Raw genomic sequence first — 19,083 nt, 5'->3', positions numbered from 1 at the left:
GTGAGAGGTCTCCTCTGGTCGTCAGTGGTAAGTGGGACAGGCCCTTTATAGTCATAGAGTCATACAGCATGGAAACAGTGTATTCGGCCCAAAATGCCCACGCCGAACAACATGTAACATCTGCACTAGTCCCACCTACCTGCATTTGGCACATATCCCTATAAACCTATTTTATCCACGAACATGTCTAAATGTAAAAGACTCAAAATTCACTGTTTTCCCATTCTCTTTACAGCACTTTCCTTTTTTTCTCTGTCAATCTAATAGAATAGAATAGAATAGAATAGAATCTTTAATTGCCACGCAACCAGGGTTGGTGGTATTTGGGTTTGGTACATGATGGTACACTGCTTTTGTTACATACCACTAATAACACAGATCACTGTAATAAAGTGCATCCATACCACATCACAAATCACAAATCTCACCAACAATACATAGTGCAAAAGAACAAACAAAGACCATAGACAAGACACTGTATACATCAAAAGTCATATTATTGTCTGATTATTGGACGGAATTGAGAGTTCTTATTGCTGAGGGGAAGAAACTGTTTTTAAAGCGGGTGGTTTTAGTAGCAAGTGACCTGAGGCGCCTCCCCGAAGGGAGAGACTGAAAAAGGTGATTTGCTGGATGGGAGTGGTCCGAGATGATCTTTTTTGCCCGTTGTGAGGTACGTTGGAGATAACTTGAATGGATTGAGGGGAGGGGGGAGTTGATGATCCTGGAGGCCTTGGAGACAATGCGTTGTATTCTGTGTAGTGAGTGACTATCGGTGTTACCGTACCAGACTGTGATTGAGGAGGTGATGATGCTTTCAATGATTGATTGATAGAAACGGACCAGGAGGTGTTTATCAACTCTGAACTTTTTGAGCTGTCTGAGGAAATATAGACGTTGTTGACCTTTCTTGATGACGTGGTCTGCATTGATGTGCCATTTTAGATTATTGGAGATATAGGTGCCTAGAAACTTAAATGAGTTCGTGGAGGTTATGGGGTGAGAGTTGACATGAACCGGGGGTTTGTGGTTTTGATTGCGTCTAAAATCTATGATGATTTCTAAGGTTTTTGAAGTATTAAGCTGGAGGTTGTTGTCTGCGCACCATTTGACTGCGCTATCGACTGTTAGATGGTATTGTGATTCTTTGTTGTCTGAGATTAGGCCAATTTAACTGAGCTGCACTGAGCTAATGTTCCTTTCCCTCTAAGAAAATTGCAAAGAAAGCTGCTAAGAAAATTGACGAAGGCAATTTTCATCAAATTTGAATTTTTTTATGCCATCTTCATCAAAAATTCATCAGGTTGCAGATGCGGTGTATGTGTTCCACAGCATGCCTTTGTCAAGCTCCTTTCTTGTTGACTGATCCAGATAGTTAAGGTACATGTAGCGGTCGAGCCACTGCCTCACAGCGCCAGAGACTCAGGTTCAATCCTGACCACAGGTGCTGTCTGTGTGGACCTTGCTCGTTCTCCCTGTGACTGCGTGGGTTTCCTCCAGATGCTCCGGTTTCCTCCCACATCCCAAAGATGAACAGGTTTCTAGGTTAATTGGCCCGTGTAAATTGCCCCTAGTGTGTAGGGAGTGGATGATAAAGTGGGATAGCATAGAACTAGTGTGAATGGGTAATCGATAGTCGGCACGGACTCGGTTGACCCAAGGGGCTATATCTTTAAATCAACCTATTTGGCAGAGAAACAGCCACTCAGCCCATCAAACCAATTTCTGTTAGTGGAGAAGACACTAGTTTAGTTTAAGGTAGACACAAAATGCTGGAGTAACACAGCGGGACAGGCAGCATCTCTGGAGAGAAGGAATGGGTGACGTTTCTGGTCAAGACCCTTCTTCAGACTGAAGGATTTAGTTTAGTTTAGTTTTAGTTTAGTTTAGTTTATTGTCATGTGTGCCGAGGTACAGTGAAAAGCTAATGGTTTCATGCTAACAATCAAGCCATCCACAGTGTAGAGATGAAGGATAAAAGGAATAATGTTTAGTGCAAGATAAAGTCCAGTAAAGTCCGATTAAAGATAGTCCGGGGTCTTCAATGAGGTAGATAGTAGCTCAGGACCTATTATTATCCTGAGCTACTATGCTAGCTGAGGTAGATAATAGCTCAGAGCTCAGAACAATCCTATCCTTTTTGATAGGGTAGTTAATTTGCCTGATAACAGCTGGGAAGAAAGTCTCTGAATTCAGATCCTGACAAAATCAATTCAGCTTCTGTAAATTGTCCACAACTATTCCATATTACGTTCATGTCATTCTAAAAATCATTAGTGAACTCCTTAAACGCATTTCAGTGCCAAATCCTGCAATGTGAATGCATTTCAAGCAACAATTTGAGATCTTTCCAAATGCTTTAGGCTTTGTTAAACTTAACACAGTGTGAATGTTTATCCTTCGTAATATTTTAAGAGAATCGAGGGCCCTGCTTTAATTCCCACCCTCAAGTTTAAAACATGAATCATTCCCTATTTTGAGAAACATAATCGTGTTACCTTTAGTTGGACATTATGGAATCAGACAGTTACGATATTGAACCATCAATTTTCTCCTTTGCAACATTCCTAATGAGTAAGTGGCACAATTTAAAAAAATATTATAAGCTGTACCTTTCTGAAACCCAATACAAGTTTATATTATATTTATTTGATAAAATGTGCCCCATATAATTTATGCACAATGCCGCTGTGAAAATCATCATTGTTACCCACTTAATCAAGCAGTTGATGTATTTTTTCAGGGATTGTTCCCTAACTTCTTACGTTATTGCAAAAGAAATCTAAAGATTTCAGGTCCTGAAGTGGTATAAAATGAATATAATTCATATAAATCATCCCCACGATAGAAGGGGAGAAACAGTGGTATTATGAGCATATCATTTTATGAACTTTACATGAAGCAGTAAAGATAAATAGATTTACCCAAAGTGATTACAGATTTTTTTAAAAGACTGCAAACGCTGGAAATCTGAAACAAAAACAGCAAAATGCTGCAAACACTCAGCATGTCAGTCAGCGGGTGTGAAAACAGAACGGGAGTTAATATTTCAAGTTAAAATTCATTGTCAGTCTTTTGATTTAAAGCACAAAGGTTTTGTTGCATAAAGGTATGTACACCCCTTCAAAGTTGTAAATAGAATTATATGCTTAGTGGTTCGAAGATGATTTAAGATCTATGTTGGTCTTATCAACATCATCGGCCTTCTAAGTCTGAATATGACAACAAAAAAAAAGCTCAAATTGGTTCATTACTTCTACACCCATTATCAGACATTAGTTTAGTTTAGTTTATTATTGTCACGTGTACTGAGATACAATGAAAAGCTTTTGTTTGCGTGCTGTCCAGTCAAAAAAAGACTATACATGAGTACAATTAAGTCATCCATAATGCACAGATAGAGAAAGGGTACAATATTTCATTCAAAGATATAACGAAAAAGTCCGATCAAAGAAAGTTCAAAAGACTCCAATGTGGTAGATGTCCTAACACGGCACTGTGGCGCAACAGTAGAGTTGCTGCCTTACAGCGCCCAAGACCTGTGTCGTTCCTGACTAGAGGCGCTGTCAGTACGGAGTTTGAACATTCTCCCTGTGACCACGTGGGTTTTCTCCGGTTGCTTGTTTCCACCCACATTCCAGACGTACAGGATAGTAAGGTAATTGGCTTCAGTGAAATTGTAAATTATCCCTAGTTTGTAGCATGGTGCTAGTATACGAGGATCGCTGGACGGCACAAACACGGTGGGCCGATGGGCCTGTTTCCACCCTATCTCTAAAATCTAAGGTCTAAGCACAGCCATTTAATCTTAGGATAACGTGACTTCTTTCAGCTCCTGAAGTTGATCATAAGGAATGAAGCCCATATTTATCCCCGTTAATTAAAAAATTACCACCATAAGCAAATGGCTCTGACCTTTACCACGTCATTAATCAGAAATCACACTCAAGTCAATAGATTAATTTAGTTTGTGACATTTTGTCTGTAAAACAAAAATAATGATGTTTGCTCATATTAATTTCAGATGTTCTCAGTTCAAACTCAAGTTTCACCAGACTGTTCCCGTGCAATCTGATCGTTTATGAAGGATAGTAAAAAGCAGAAGTACCAAAAAAAAATGACAATGAAACAATTTCAACAGCAAGAGGATTACTAGAGGATTAATAGAAAATTGATAAGAAGAGTCATGGAGTCGCTGCAAGGTCATACAGCACGGAAACAGCTACTTCGGCCTAACACATCCATACCGAGCAAGACACCCCATCAAGACTTTACTTTAGAATTTTGAGATACAGCACTGGGAGAATCCCTTCAGCCCACCGAGTCCATGCCGACCAGCAATCACCCTGTACACTAGCACTATCCTACACGTGGGATAATTTACAATTTACAAAGCCAATTAACCTCTAAACCTGTATGTCTTTGGAGTGTGGGGTTCTTTGGAGTTCTCTCTTGAGAACATGTTTTTGTTGTTTCTGTAATTATCTGCTTAAGAAGGAATTCTATCACTGAAACTGATTGGCTAGTCCATTGTCCCCTGGGTATCTTCTATCTTCATATTTAAATGATGCGTATTTATGCGTTATGTTATTATGTTAGTTGGCCAGCACACTGGCTGTCTCTAATGAATTATTCAATGCATTTAATAGTCCCCCTGCCAACTCATCTGTGATTCAATTTTAAGATGCTCATGTAATTCATCCAAACAAGAACGCGAAACATCATCGATCCATGTTCTCCAGAGATGCTGCCTGGCCCGCTAAGTTACTCCAGCACTTTGTGTATTTTTGTGTGGTTCCTTGTTTCTACATCACAGGTCTGGTAATATCACAAAGACGTGTGGGTTTGGAGGTTGATTGGTCTCTGTAAATTACCCCTCGTGTGTAGGGAATGGATTTGAAAGTGGGATAACGTAGGACTACTGTGAACGGGTGATCAATGTCGATGTCGATGTCAGTGTCGATTCAATGGGCTGAAGGGCTTGTTTCCATACTGTATTTTTCAATCAATCAATCAATCGATCACAATATTTAATATGTAAAATAATATGTGATTCTGTTCCATTCTGTTTGTAGTTTGTTTGGTTGTTTGTTTGTTTGTCTTTTTGCACAAAGTCTGCGAGCATTGCCACTTTTCATTTCACTGCACATCTCGTATGTGTATATGACGAATAGACTTGACTTGACTTGACTTGACTTGACTTGATCAAATGTTAACTGTTTATAAAAAGGTACACATTACTTTGTGTCCTTTTTGTTTGATTGACTTATTTCATATTTAATTTTGTTTCATTTTAAGGAAGGTTATATGATTTCCAGTCACATCATTTGAGGTCATGTCTATCTGATCCGTCTTCCTTGCAAAAATGGAAACTCAATACTATTTAATATTGCCTCCATTTAATTATTTCTGCCTATGTGCATCCTTATTCTCATCCATCACTGGCCTAATTCCATTTCCAATGATTGTTTTAAATTTATTTTCCTATTGAATGTTTTAGTATTTTGTTTCGGGTTCCTCAATAATTTACGTTCAGCTCCTCGTTGCGTTCCCACTGTTGTCTACTCCTCCTGATCTCATTGTCTCTCATTGTTATGCTCTTCCCAACCGCTCATGTACTTAGTGTATGTTTCTGTCCTTTAATGTTTCTTCATGTTTTTATTCATCCAGAGAGTGCCAGTCATGTTTAGTTTGTTCTTGCTTATCAGCAGGATATATATTTCCTAGATTCTGCTGAGCGTGGTCTTAAATGTTTTCCATTGGTATTCAATATTCTTTTTAAACTTTCATTTTCTGTATTATTTTTCTCAACATCAAAGAAGATGGGTGGTGAATCTGTGGAAATCATTGCCACAGACGTCTGTGGAGCCCCCAAGTCATCGGGTACTTTTAAAGCGGAGATTGGCAGGCTCTTGATTAGTAAGGGCTTCAGGGGTTAGGGGGAGAAGGCAGGAGAATGGGGTTGAGCGGAAAAGATAGATCAGCCGTGATTGAATGGCAGTGTAGACTTGATGGGCCAAATGGCCTAATTCTGCTCCGATTACATGAACCTATGAATGTTCTTCATCTGGCTCAAGATAGCGGCAGTGGTGGAAAGAGGAAAGCAACGGTGCCGGTCATTGGGATGAAATCTTCCTTCCCATGCTCTCTGAGAGGCTGTGGGGGTTCCATGATCTGCTGCTGGAGGTACGTAGCCTGAGCCATGGTCGTGTGAGGCGAGGGGATGACACATTTGCGAGTCAATGTATCCGGGTCGAGAGGTCTGTGTAGTGGGCCTCTAGAGGCCCTGCAACAACCTGGGGCTCTATTAGATCGGACACCGCTCCAAGATACTGAACATGCAGATTGGACGCGGGATGTAGCGGCACGGAGTGGCAGAGTAATGGTGGAGGACATAGACACATCGCATGGCCAGGCCGACCTCTGCAAATCCGACCCAGTGTCATCGCCAGGACAACGGGCCTTTATGGCCAAGTTAAGATTCTACATTTTTATCAACTTTGGATTTGAAAGATACAAAATGGCATTGGAAATGTGGCGACCCTTGTGTACTGACTCAGTGTAATCTACTTCTGTTGATCAGGTGGGAGGATCACATACCCAACCTACTTTAGGATATACAATCTGATTTTAATGAAAGAAAGATTAGCATCCAGACTATTAAATAGCATTTTACAAAGTGCTCTCCAAAAGTCTATTAGCAAAGTCATAGAGTCATAGAGGCATGAAAACAGGCCCTTCAGCCCAAAACATTCTTGCCAGCAAAGTTGCCCCATTGTTCCATTTGCCTATGTTTGGCCAATATCCCTCCAAACCTTCCCTATCCATTTACTTGTCCAAACGACGTTGAAATGCTGTTATACTGCTTGCCTCAACTACCTCCTCTCACCCCTACTTGAGTGAAAAAGTCGCCCCTCAGGTTCCAATCATCTTTTCCCTCTCAACTTAAACCTAGTGGTTCTTGATTCCCCTACTCTGGGTAAAATACTCTCAGCTTGAAGTTTTATTTGTTCAGGGTAATCATGAAGATGATTAATGGTCCTGACCTGAAACATCACGTGTCCATTTTCTCCAGAGATGCTGCCTGACCCACTGAGTTACTCCGGCACTTTGTGTCTAATCTTGGTATAAACCTGCATCTGCAGTTCCTTTTTATGACAAGATGGTTGAGGTGTGGATCAAGTTTAGGAGGCAACAGATGTTCACTGAAATTTATGTCAAGGTTTTGTTTACAGATACAGCATGGAAACAGGCCCTTCGGTCCACAGAGTCCATGCCAACCTGCAATCCCGTACACTAATTCGATCCTATGCACGCTATGGGCAATTTATGGGAGCCAATTAGCCTACAAACTTACATGTCTTTGGAGTGTGGGAGGAAACCGGAGCACCTGGAGAAAGCCCATGTGGTCCCAGGGAGAACGTACAAACTCTGCACAGACAGCACCCGTAATCAAGATCGAACCTGGGTAGCAACTGCACTACTGTGCCACAGTGCCACAGCGTGGAGGTGCTAGAGAAAGTATCTTGTGGGATACTTCGAGAATGCATTGTTAGGAGCACTTTCGTTTTGCAATTTCATCGATGGTTTAGATTAAAAAATTAAACGCGCAATAATCATTATATTTTACAGACATGACCAAAATCAAAGCCGCCCACACAATGCACCTGATTGGGCGAAGCTATTGGGTTAAAATCAGAGCAGGTGAAATCGAGAGAGACAATGTAAATGACTTGAGTGTTTAATGAAAAATCTTGAAACAACCAGTGAATGTCATCGAAAAAAAGCAGGATGATTTTTATTTACGTACGAGCATTTTGAAGCACACCTGGGAGAAACGAGATCCAGAATATCTTTTAAACCGGTTGCAGTAATAAGACTGGGGATTTGGATAAAATGAATAGACAAACATAATGTAGGTGACAGGCAGTTCTTCACATAAGATGCAATCAATAAAATGAATGAATTTCTTCTGAAGAAGGAAGAGATACTGTTTAGTTTATTGTCACATGTATCGAGGTACAGTGAAAAAACTTTTGTTGCGTGCTATCCAGTCAGCAGAAAGACAATACATGATTACAATCGAGCCATTTACAAAGTATAGATACATGATAAGGGAAATGAAGACCTTGTGATTATTTACAAACTAATTAGATACTGCAATCCTATGATGACCTCTCCAGTCTGCCTGATTTGCAGTTATTTATTGGTCTTCCGCATTAAGGGACAGTACAATGATGAATTCAGTAATACAGTACTGTATTATTTGAGACCATGAGTAGATAGTGACTGCCTTGCATTTTTTATAGATTGAAATTGTTCAGCTCTGCATTTTTTATTAATACACATTGCAATTTCTGGATTAGCTACATGCAATTTGCAATATTCCAATTTTTGGATTTGAGGGTAAGAGCTATAAGGAAAGATTGGAGAAACTTGGATAGTTTTCTCTGGAATGTTAGATGTTGATGGGGAGACCTGGTAAAAGTATACTGCCCCCAGTGACGGACTCGCCAGGGTGTCAGCTTGCCCGATGGCAAGTGGGCCCCTGATGAAGTGGGCCCCCTATATCAAGTGGGCCCCTGATGAAGTGGGTCCCCTTTGCCTCCTGGCAACCAATAATTTTAGACCCAGTCTGCCACTGACTGCCCCCCCCCCCAATAATATTTTACTTTTATCAGTTTTAAAATATTGTTTCAGGATGACTGCATCCATTTAGTCTGAACCTTTAGCTTTGAAAATTAACAAATTCCAAGTAACACAGTTTCTTTGTGCCTGAGAACTATGTTCTGCACTTTGTATCTTTCCCTTCACTCTACTGATTTTATTTGAGTTTAACGATAGTATTCATGTGCAGTATTATCTGATTTAATTGGATAGCAAGCAAACAAGAAACTTCTCGCTGTACCTATGTACATGTAACAATATTAATCCTAAACCTACACCTAATCGTGTAATTTTCAATAACAAAACAATGGAAATAACCGTTACAAGGGTATCCAGCTATGAAGAAACAAACACCTGCAGATGCTGGTTTATACCAAATATAGACACAAAGTGCTGGAGTGATTTAACGGGTCAGTCAGCATCTTTGGAGAAAAATGATGGGTGATGTTTAGCATCCTTTTTCTCCAGAGATGCTGCCTGACCTGCTGAATTACCCCAGCACTTTGTGTCAATCTAGCAATGAATATTATTCAACTGATCAACTTAGATATATATGCAGAAATAACTCAGTTGGGAGAATAGTTCTCATTTTTTATACCATACATTTGCTGAGCTGTAATGCTTAATAGACAGCATCTTAAAATCAAATCCATTCAAATCGTTCAGAGCTTTGACAGAAAATTTGACGAAATGCATAAATGCTGCTGCGAAGTTGAAAAAAAACCAATTAAACCTTGTATTTAGGAATGGAAGAGCAATGTATGATATATGGTACAGCAGTCAAAACAATTACAAGCAAGTTGAATGAAAATTCAGGTGAATAATATTTTATGGATCACATTAAATGAGTCTTTGAGGCTACAGCCATGACATTTCCCAACATTTCCCGTCATGAAGCATCCATAGGAAGTGCGGAGATTAATTGTGCCTATTGCAACTTCCATTGATACTCCAGCTAGCATTTAATCATTTAAAGCAAAACCAACTATATGAAGAAAGAACAAAGTGTTGCAGGAACTCAACGGGTCAGGCAGCATCTGTGGAGGAAATGGGCAAACAACATTTTTAGTGGGGTCCTCCTTCAGAATGGTGGAGGAAATACGTAGACAACGTTTAGAGTCGGGACCCTTCCTCAGACTGTGTCCACCAGTTCGAAAAAGGATCCTAACCTTGAAATGTCATCAGTCCATTCCCTCCGCAGATGCTGCCAGCATAATTAAGGATGTGTCTCATCCCAGTCACTACCCTCTTCTCCCTTCTCCCATCAGGCCAAGTGTGCAGAAGTGTGAAAACGCATATCTCAAGATTCAGGGACAGTTTCTTCCCAGCTGTTATCAGGCAACTGAAGCAACCTATCATCAACTGGAGAGCGATTCTGAGCTACTAGCTATCTCATTGAAGACCCTCAGACTATCTTTAATAGGACTACTGGATTTTATCGTACACTAAATGTTATTCTGTTTATCCTGTATCTGTACACTATGGATAGTTTGATAATATTCATGTATAGTCTTTCTGCTGACTGGATAGCACGCAACAAAAACCTTTTGACTATACCTCGGTACACATGACAATAAACTAAACTAAACTAAACTAAATTTGCTGAGGTCTTCCAGCGCTTTAGTTTAGTTTAGCATAGTTTACTGCGCAGAATCACACCCTTCAGCCCACCAAGTCCGTGCCGACCAGCAATCCCCTTAAGCTTGCAGGATCCTACACACTGGGGACAATTTACAATTTTTACCAAAGCCAAATTAACCTACAAACCTTGCACATCTTTGAAAAGTGGGAGGAAACCAGAGCACCCGGGGAAAACCCATGCAGTCACGGGGAGAACGTACAAACTCCATACTGATAGCACCTGAAGTCAGGATTGAACCCGATACTCTGATGCTGTAAGGCAGCAACTCTACTGCTGCGCCACCATTCCGCCCCATCGTGTTTTGCTCAAGAATCCAGCATCTGCAATTTCTGCATCACCAACTATATGAAGTAATTCACCATTTCTATGAAGCCTCCTCACTCTCCCAACATCTTTTTTTTTAAATTGTGAAGTATATTGCCTTCATATCGTTCGTGTAATGGGACAACCAGAACTGCGCTCAATACTCCAAATACCGTTAGGTTTAAGATATCCAAGCTATTAAATGTATTCCTGCTTGAATTCTAGTAGAATTTCTATTGAGATTTTGGCAAGTTATTGTTGAAAGACCAGGAATCATCATAAAACAAAACATTAATGCCTGAGTTATCTTTATCTCATGTCTCATGAGGAATAACTTCAGAACAAGGAAACTTTCATTTCAACAGGATCAAAGTTTCCTTTCACTGTTAGCAGATGTTCCGTCTAGAACACATAAAAATCACAGAGAAATACGGTACATTCAGAAACATTTTTTTTGAAGCGATACTTAAATTTACCAGCTGAAGTAGAATGGAAAACTACAACCAACAGTCAAGAAAATCTTATACTGAACGACATGGCTAAACTTTGTCAGCCACAAGTCATTCAAGCACTACATGTTTATGGTGATTTTGACTGCACAAGATTCTTCTACACACACTGGCCCATGAATGATATGGGATTAGGTTTAGGTTTATTATTGGCACCTATATGGTGATGTACAGGGAAAAGCTTTGTTTCGCATGCTTTAGACTTTGAGCTAATTTGTGATCAAAATCGACCAAAATGTGAAGAAAATGTTATTCTTTCAAAATTGAAAACCTTTATATGACATATAAGACAAATGGGAAACAGTGTCTCTTATACTAATACTCTTATACGCACCCTTACAAAATGTCGGCATGTATCTCACCACAAAGCCCATAGTTCAGGTCAGGGTCATCACAATCGCGTTGTTCCATTTAAAAAAAAACTTTTAAATCGCGAAGAGTGCAAAATAAAAGGGAGGGACTACAGAATGAAACAGGTGAGCAACTAGATTTTTACTTCTAAGTTCTATTCATTATTAAGTATTTCAATGGAAAGCTTAAACACAAAGTATAAACAATTAAAAAAAGAAACAATAAATATGAAGATGGTTACTCTGCTTTTAATTCACACATTTAACACGTGACCAAATGGGCATGTTACTCACGTTCTGCTGCAAAAACTTGGGGCATCAGAAAGCCATCTTATCGGGTGATAAATGATAAAAAATCATAAGCATAATCAGAATTTGGCTTAGAGGAATACAGTGTGGAAACAGGCCCTTCGGTCCAACTCGCCCACACTGTCCAACAATGTCCCAGCTACCCCAGTCCCACTTGCCTGCGCTTGGTCCATAACCCTCCAAACCTGTCCTATCCATGTACCTGGGTTTCGGCCCGAAACGTCGCCTATTTCCTTCGCTCCATAGATGCTGCTGCACCCGCTAAGTTTCCCCAGCAATTTTGTGTACCTATCCATGTACCTGTCCATCTGATTCTTAAACAATGGGATAGTCCCAGCATCAACTACCTCCTCTGACAGCTTGTTATAGAGTTATTTAATTGCAAAATTAATGTAATCTTTCTGGTACAAATTAGCCAAAGGATTTGATGAAATCCAGCTTAAAAAATGTCACAAAGGAAGGCTAGAAAACACAGCGGTAGTATATCTGATATTTTTCTTTGTAAAAACAGATTCATTTATTTTTGCTTCATCTCATTATTTTGGCTGTACACCATGATCTATACTATAAATATACTTAAATATACTTAAAATACAGGATATGAAAAAATGGGAATATTGCATAAAAAACAGGAAAATAACCTGGAAATTTGGAGACCTTCAGTTTCAATACTGAGTCCTGTATTTACGAAACACCCATATATGACAATTAAATAGTCTTGACTTGAGGAAACAGCTACGCACTGCCAAGAGGTGCAAGGTCCTTTCTACTGTGGCAATGTTGAGCCTTCCACATTGGATACAGCTGACAAGAACATCTTTAATACACCATAGAAAAAGTATGCTTATCCATAGGAAAAAACTGTCATATAACAACTGAAGTAATTATGTATTCCAGCATTTTAGAGAAAATTTACAGCACAGAAATAGGTTATTAAGCAGCACGGTGGCGCAGAGTTGCTGCCTTACAGCGCCAGAGACCTGGGTTTGATCCTGACTACATATGCTGTCGGTAAAGAGTTTGTACGTTCTTCCTGCGACTGACTGGGTTTTCTCCGAGTGCTCTGGTTTCCTCTCACAATCCAAAGATGTGTAGATTTGTAAATGAATTGGCTGTGGTAAATATTGTAAATTGTCCCTAGCGTGTAGGATAGTGTTAATGTGCGGGGTGATCACTGGTCGGCATGGATCCGGTGGGCCGAAGGGCCTGTTTCTACACTGTATCTTTAAAGTCTAAAGTACAGTCTATTACAAACAGTTCTCGGATGGTTCCGGTAACCTGGGGGAGGAACTACAGTGAACTGACCGATAAATAAAACAAGATTACAATCTACATTTTCATGAATATGAATTGGCATCTCCATTCCCATGTGTGTAGTAATGAATCCATAATGTCTCTCTTGTCCTTTACCATTCTTTTATATTTCCAGGAAACCAAATACTGTAATTATTCTAATAATTATGTAAAGCTGTGCTTTAAAATAAATCGGCATGTTTGAACCCAGCTGGTCATATCTCTGACTGATTGAAGTAGGTTTATTAAAGGAACATAGAGGGCCTGTGAAGGAATCTGTGGAGACACAACTCTTTATTACTCAGCAGCTTCAAAGGAAGATGGATCGGATTGCTGCCTCAAAACAAGTAATGCTGGTGACAAGAAATGCTTCTGGCAAAGCCAATGTCAAACTGTGAAGCTATCCATGTACATATGTCTAAAATCATCAGTTCGATTCTGAAACAGATGGTGTTCAATATGAGAGGTTGCTAAGGACTTGGAGTTGCGTTGAGCCGTGTACACAAAATAAGTTCTAGTGGTGATGGAGACATGATACGATTTAAAGACGTAAGGCCCACCAGAGGCGTACGTTACCCCGGTGAAGGAAATTGACAGGAGATGGAGGATGTAGAGTTTGAGTTTGAGTTTAGTTTGTTGTCACATGCACCGAGGTACAGTGAAAAGCTTTTGTTGCGTGCTAACCAGTCAGCAGAAAGACAATATATATTTCAATTGAGCCATCCACAGTTTACATGATAAAAGGAATATCGTGAATAACGTTTGTGCAAGATAAAGTCCAATAAAGTCCGATCAAAGACAGTACGAAGATCTCCAATGAGGTAAATAGTAGCTCAGGACAGCTCTCTACTTGGTGGTAGGATGGTTCAGTTGGGAAGAAACTGCCCCTGAATCTGGATGTCAGACTGCAGATGCACAAAACTTGAGCAAAACACAAAGTGCTGAAGAAACTCAACGGACCAGGCTGCATCTGGGGAGGGAACGGACAGACAATGTTTCAGGTCAGGATACTTTTTCAGACTGATTGTAGTAGGGGAGAGAAAGCTGGAAAAGAGAGATGGGGTCAGGACAAAGCCTGCCAAGTGATGGATGGATACGAGAGAGTTGGGTTGGATTAGCAAGTGGGTGGAGAAAGTGACAGAGACTTGAGGTGAAAGGGAGGCGTCAATCCCCCAATTCCATTGTATCCCCTCTTTTTCCCCTCTCCACTGTTCCCTCCAACTCATATCCCTCCTTCTTGCTTTACATTAAGCTCCTCTTCTCTTCTTGTCTGACACCCTTTGACTCCTTTTCACCTCGAGATTTTGTTACTTACTCCACCCATCTTCCAATCAAAAAGCCCTCTTCTGTATCCACCTATCACTTAGTCATTGATACATACTGCGTGGAAACAGGCCCTTTGACCCAACGCCCACACCGACCAACATGTCCCATCTACGCTAGTCCCCCTTGCCCACGTTTGGCCCATGTCCCTCTAAACCTAGCCTATCCATGTACCTATCCAAATGTCCCTTAAATGTTATGATAATACCTGCCCTAACTATCCCCTCCAGCAGGTCGTTCCATACACTATAAAATCTTTCCCCCCTCACCTTAAACCTATGTCCTCTGGTTCTCGAACTTGCCAGACTTTGTCCCATCCCTGCCTCTCTTTTTCAACTTCCCCACCCCTCTCAGTTCCATTCAGCCCAAAGAAATGTCCCGACCCAAAACATCACCTGCCCATTCCTTCCACAGATGCTGCCTGACCCATTGAGTTCCTCCAGCACTTTGTGTTTAACTGGAGGAATTACTTCAGTCGAGCACAATGGTGAAGTGACCACAAATTACATCAAAAACATTTCAGAGACATTATGAATTGCTGAGACATCATTTATTAACCTATATAAAACCCTTCTTAAAAGTTTGTACAACAGAATATATTGTAGTTCAATATTTGCATGGGAAATTCCTATGTTAAATTACCGCTAAAATACTTCTGTATAAAGTAATACGTGTAAATAATATAAAACCGCACAGTTAAACATTTTAAAACAACATCATTTGATCATTGCAAACAATAAACCAAATTGCACAAAAAGCGCACTGTATTCAATTTACATTTAAAATTCTTTGTAAGGGACTTGACATCTTTGCCAGTCCTTGTTCCACCTCAGTAGAATAGCCGTGGGAAAGTACCTGAAAACTGATAGATATTTGTTAATGAATACATGCCCACGTTCAAACCAGAACTTAATTGGGTTCCATATTGAGCCGCAAACATTGTTTGAGATAATATTTTCATTCAGGTCTACTTTGTAATCTATCCATTATATCTTGGCTCAGACCTTCAATTACATTCACCCTGCTAACTATAATTTCACCAAAATTACACTTTTAGTGCTTTCTTTATCCTGTACATTATTTAGAAAGCTAGCCCAACACAATATACCACACACCCACAATGAATGGCCAGATAAATAAGTAAAATGATAACTTAAATTATGTTCAGTGGTGCAGCCAATAGAGTTGTTGGCTCACGGTGCTGGAGACCCGGGTTCGATCCTGGCCTCAGGTGCTGTCTGGGTGATTTTTTGTACGTTCTCCCTACAACCTTGTGGGTTTCCTCCAGGTGCTCCGGTTTCCTCCCAAGACATGCAGGTTTGTAGGTTAATTTGCCTCTGTAGTTTTGTTTAGTTTAGAGATACTGCATGGAAGCAGGCCCTTCTTCCCACCATCCGCGTCGACCAGCAATCCCCGTACACTTGCATTATCCTACATACTAGGGACAATTTACAATTTACAAGAAGCCAATTAACCTACAAACCTGTATGTCTTTAGAGTGTGGGAGGAAACCAGATCACCTGGAGAAAACCCACGCAGTCATGGGGTGTACGTACAAACTCCGTACAGACGCACCCGTATTCAGGATCGAACTTGGGTCTCTGGCGCTGTAAAGTAACAACTCTACCTCTGCGCCATCGTGCCGCCAAGTGTGTGCCTTAACTTTGCTGCTAATGTGTAAGGATTGGATGGGAATGTGGGATAACATAGAACTAGTATGAACAGGTGATCAATGTTCGCTGTGGATTCAGTGGGTCATGGGACCTGTTCCCATGCTGTGTGTCTAAATAATGAGTCATGATCAGAGCGACTGAACTGACCTTGAATAATTTTTCTTCCATTGTCTCTTCATAGAGAAGTGCCCATTTGCCCTCAGTGCCCCCATATCCCACAAATCATCCCACTTCAATCTTCAGCTTATGAGGGTTTAACATTTGGCCCTCACGAAAACAACAATTCTTGGCTTTTTTTAAATTGATTGAAAGAGACAGACTAGAAACAGTCCCTTCGGCCCCTCGAGCCCATGCTGACCATCAATCACCCGTCCACATTGGTTCTATGTTATCCCACTTCCTCATCCACTCCCTGCATCCTACGGGCAATTTACAGCGGCCAATTAACTTAGAAACCCGCATGTCTTTGGGATGTGGGAGGAAACCGGAGCACCCAGAGGAAACCCACGTGGTCACAGTGAGAACATGCAAACTCCACACAGACAGCACCCGAGGTCAGGTCGAACCAGAGTCAGTGGTGCTATGAGGCAATGGTTTGCTATTGGATTAAAAATGATTAAAGAAGCTAATTTAACATAATCGGTTTTATCTCATATCCACCACAACACAAATAGCTTTATAAAATTAGTTTTAAAATGCTAATGCTGAGAGGTTATTTTAAGACTAAACAAACACTACGTTTTCATTTCATTTTGTAGTACATCCAAGACCTAAGAATATGTCAAAACATTTTTCACAATGTTTTGATTCATCCGAAAATATAAAACTATTTAACACAGAAATAGCATAGATCTTTCGGCAATTAAATGTTTCTATTTAGTCAGCTGTTTTATCTGATTTAATGTTAATTTAGACTATATGACTTTAGCATGGAAACAGGCCCTTTGACCCAACTTGCCCACACCGAACAACATGTCTCATCTACGTTTGTCCTACCTGCCTGCGTTTCGCCCATATCCCTTTAGATCTATCCTATCCATGTACCTGTCTAAATTTTTCTTAAACATTGCGATAGTCCCTGCCTTAACTTCCACCTAGTCATAGAGTGATACAGTGTGGAAACAGGCCCTTTGGCCCAACTTGCCCACACCAGCCAACATGTCCCAGCTATACTATTGCCACCTGCCTGCATTTGGTTCATATCCCTCCAAACTTGTCCTAACCATGTAAGTTCCATACACCCACTACACTTTGTGTAAAAAAGGTACCCTTCAGGTTCCTATTAAATAGATCCCCCCTCATCTTAAACCTATGCCCTATGCTTCTCGATTCACCTTCTCTGGGCAAGAGACTTAGTGCGTTTACCCGATCCATTCCTCTCACGATTTTGAGATCACCTCTTATTTTCCTGTGCTCCAAGGAATAGAGTCCTAGCATGCCCAACCTCTCCCCATAGCTCAGGCCCTCGAGTCCTGGTAAAATCATCATAAATCTTCTCTGCACCCTCTCCAGCTTGACAATATCTTTCCCATAACATGGTACCCAAAACTGAACACAATACTCTAAAATGTGGCCTCAGCCACATATTACATAACTGCAACATGACCTCCCAACTTGTATACTCTATACTCTGACTGATAAAGTCCAATGTGCCTTGAGTAGATTTTTATTAGATTAGTTTAGAAATACAACGTGGAAACAGGCCCTTTGGCCCACCGTGACCACGTCGATCAGCAATCACCCATACACTAATTCTATCCTACACGCTAGAGACAATATGCGGAAGCCAATTAACCTACAAACCTGCTCGTCTTTACAATAGTCAATAGTTATTTTATTGTCACATGTACTTAGATACAGTGAAATGCATAGCGTTAGTTTAGAGATACAGCATGGGTACAGGCCCTTTGGCCCACCGAGTCCTCACCAACTATCAATCAGTTGTTCACATTAGTTCTGTGTTATCCCACCTTCCCATCCACTCCCTTTACACCAGGGACAATTTACAGAAGCCAATTAACCCTCAAACCTGCATGTCTTTGGAATGTGGGAGGAAACCCGGAGAAAACCCATGCAGTAACAGGGAGAACATACAAACTCTGTACGGACAGCACCCACAGTCAGGATCGAGCCCAGGTCACTGGCGCTGTAAGGCAGCAACTCCATTGCTGTGCCAATTGCCAACCTCTCATTAGTAATGCCAGTTTATCAATTGCTCTTAATAGTAATGTCACTGTGAATACATAGGTAAATGGACTGGGGAATTCTGATTGTATTGTAGGCATTGTGTTGTTGTTTCAATGACATGAAATTGATGTTACATTGTTTGCTGGTGTATCGCTAGAAGAGATTGCTTTGTCAGTTTCCAAAGCAAATCCCTTAAGTAGCCTCTCAAAGTAAACTGGCAGGTTGCAATCATTGCACTTGGTAAACTAGTCAATTATCTGTGTTTATTTATTTATTTATTCATATAAATTTGGTAAAGACCAATTTTTTATTCCATATCTTGATTTTTTTGTTCATGATTTATGAATTCTGTAGGAATGGATTTCCATTATTTCAATTGACATAATGTGGGGGTTAACCTGTATTGTGCAAGATTATTAAGTAAATACACACCATGAGAAAATCTTATTACATTTTTCCCAGTGACATATGGCAGTCGAATCAGACTGAACTCTTAAGTTCCTTCAAAGATAGACACAAAGTGCTGGAATAACACCATGGTTCAGGCAGCATCACTGGAGAAAAAGGATGGGTAATGTTTCAGGTCGGAAACCTTCAGACTAAAAGTAGAGTGGAGGGAGCTGGAGGTAAGAAAAGCCCAGAACAAAGCAGGGCCGGCAACAGATGAACAAGGAAAGGTGGAGCCAATGATGGCCCATTAGTAGACACAAAATGCTGGAGCAACTGGAATGCTGAAATAACACAGCCGTTCAGGCAGCATCTCTGTAGAGAAGAAATGCGTGACATTTTGGGTCGAGACCCTTCTTCAGACTGATGTCAGGGGAGTG

Source organism: Amblyraja radiata, chromosome 24 (genome assembly GCF_010909765.2).
Source record: "Amblyraja radiata isolate CabotCenter1 chromosome 24, sAmbRad1.1.pri, whole genome shotgun sequence".
NCBI lineage: Eukaryota > Metazoa > Chordata > Chondrichthyes > Rajiformes > Rajidae > Amblyraja > Amblyraja radiata.
The sequence above is the reverse complement of the archived record's forward strand: the minus strand, read 5'-3'. Positions refer to the sequence as shown.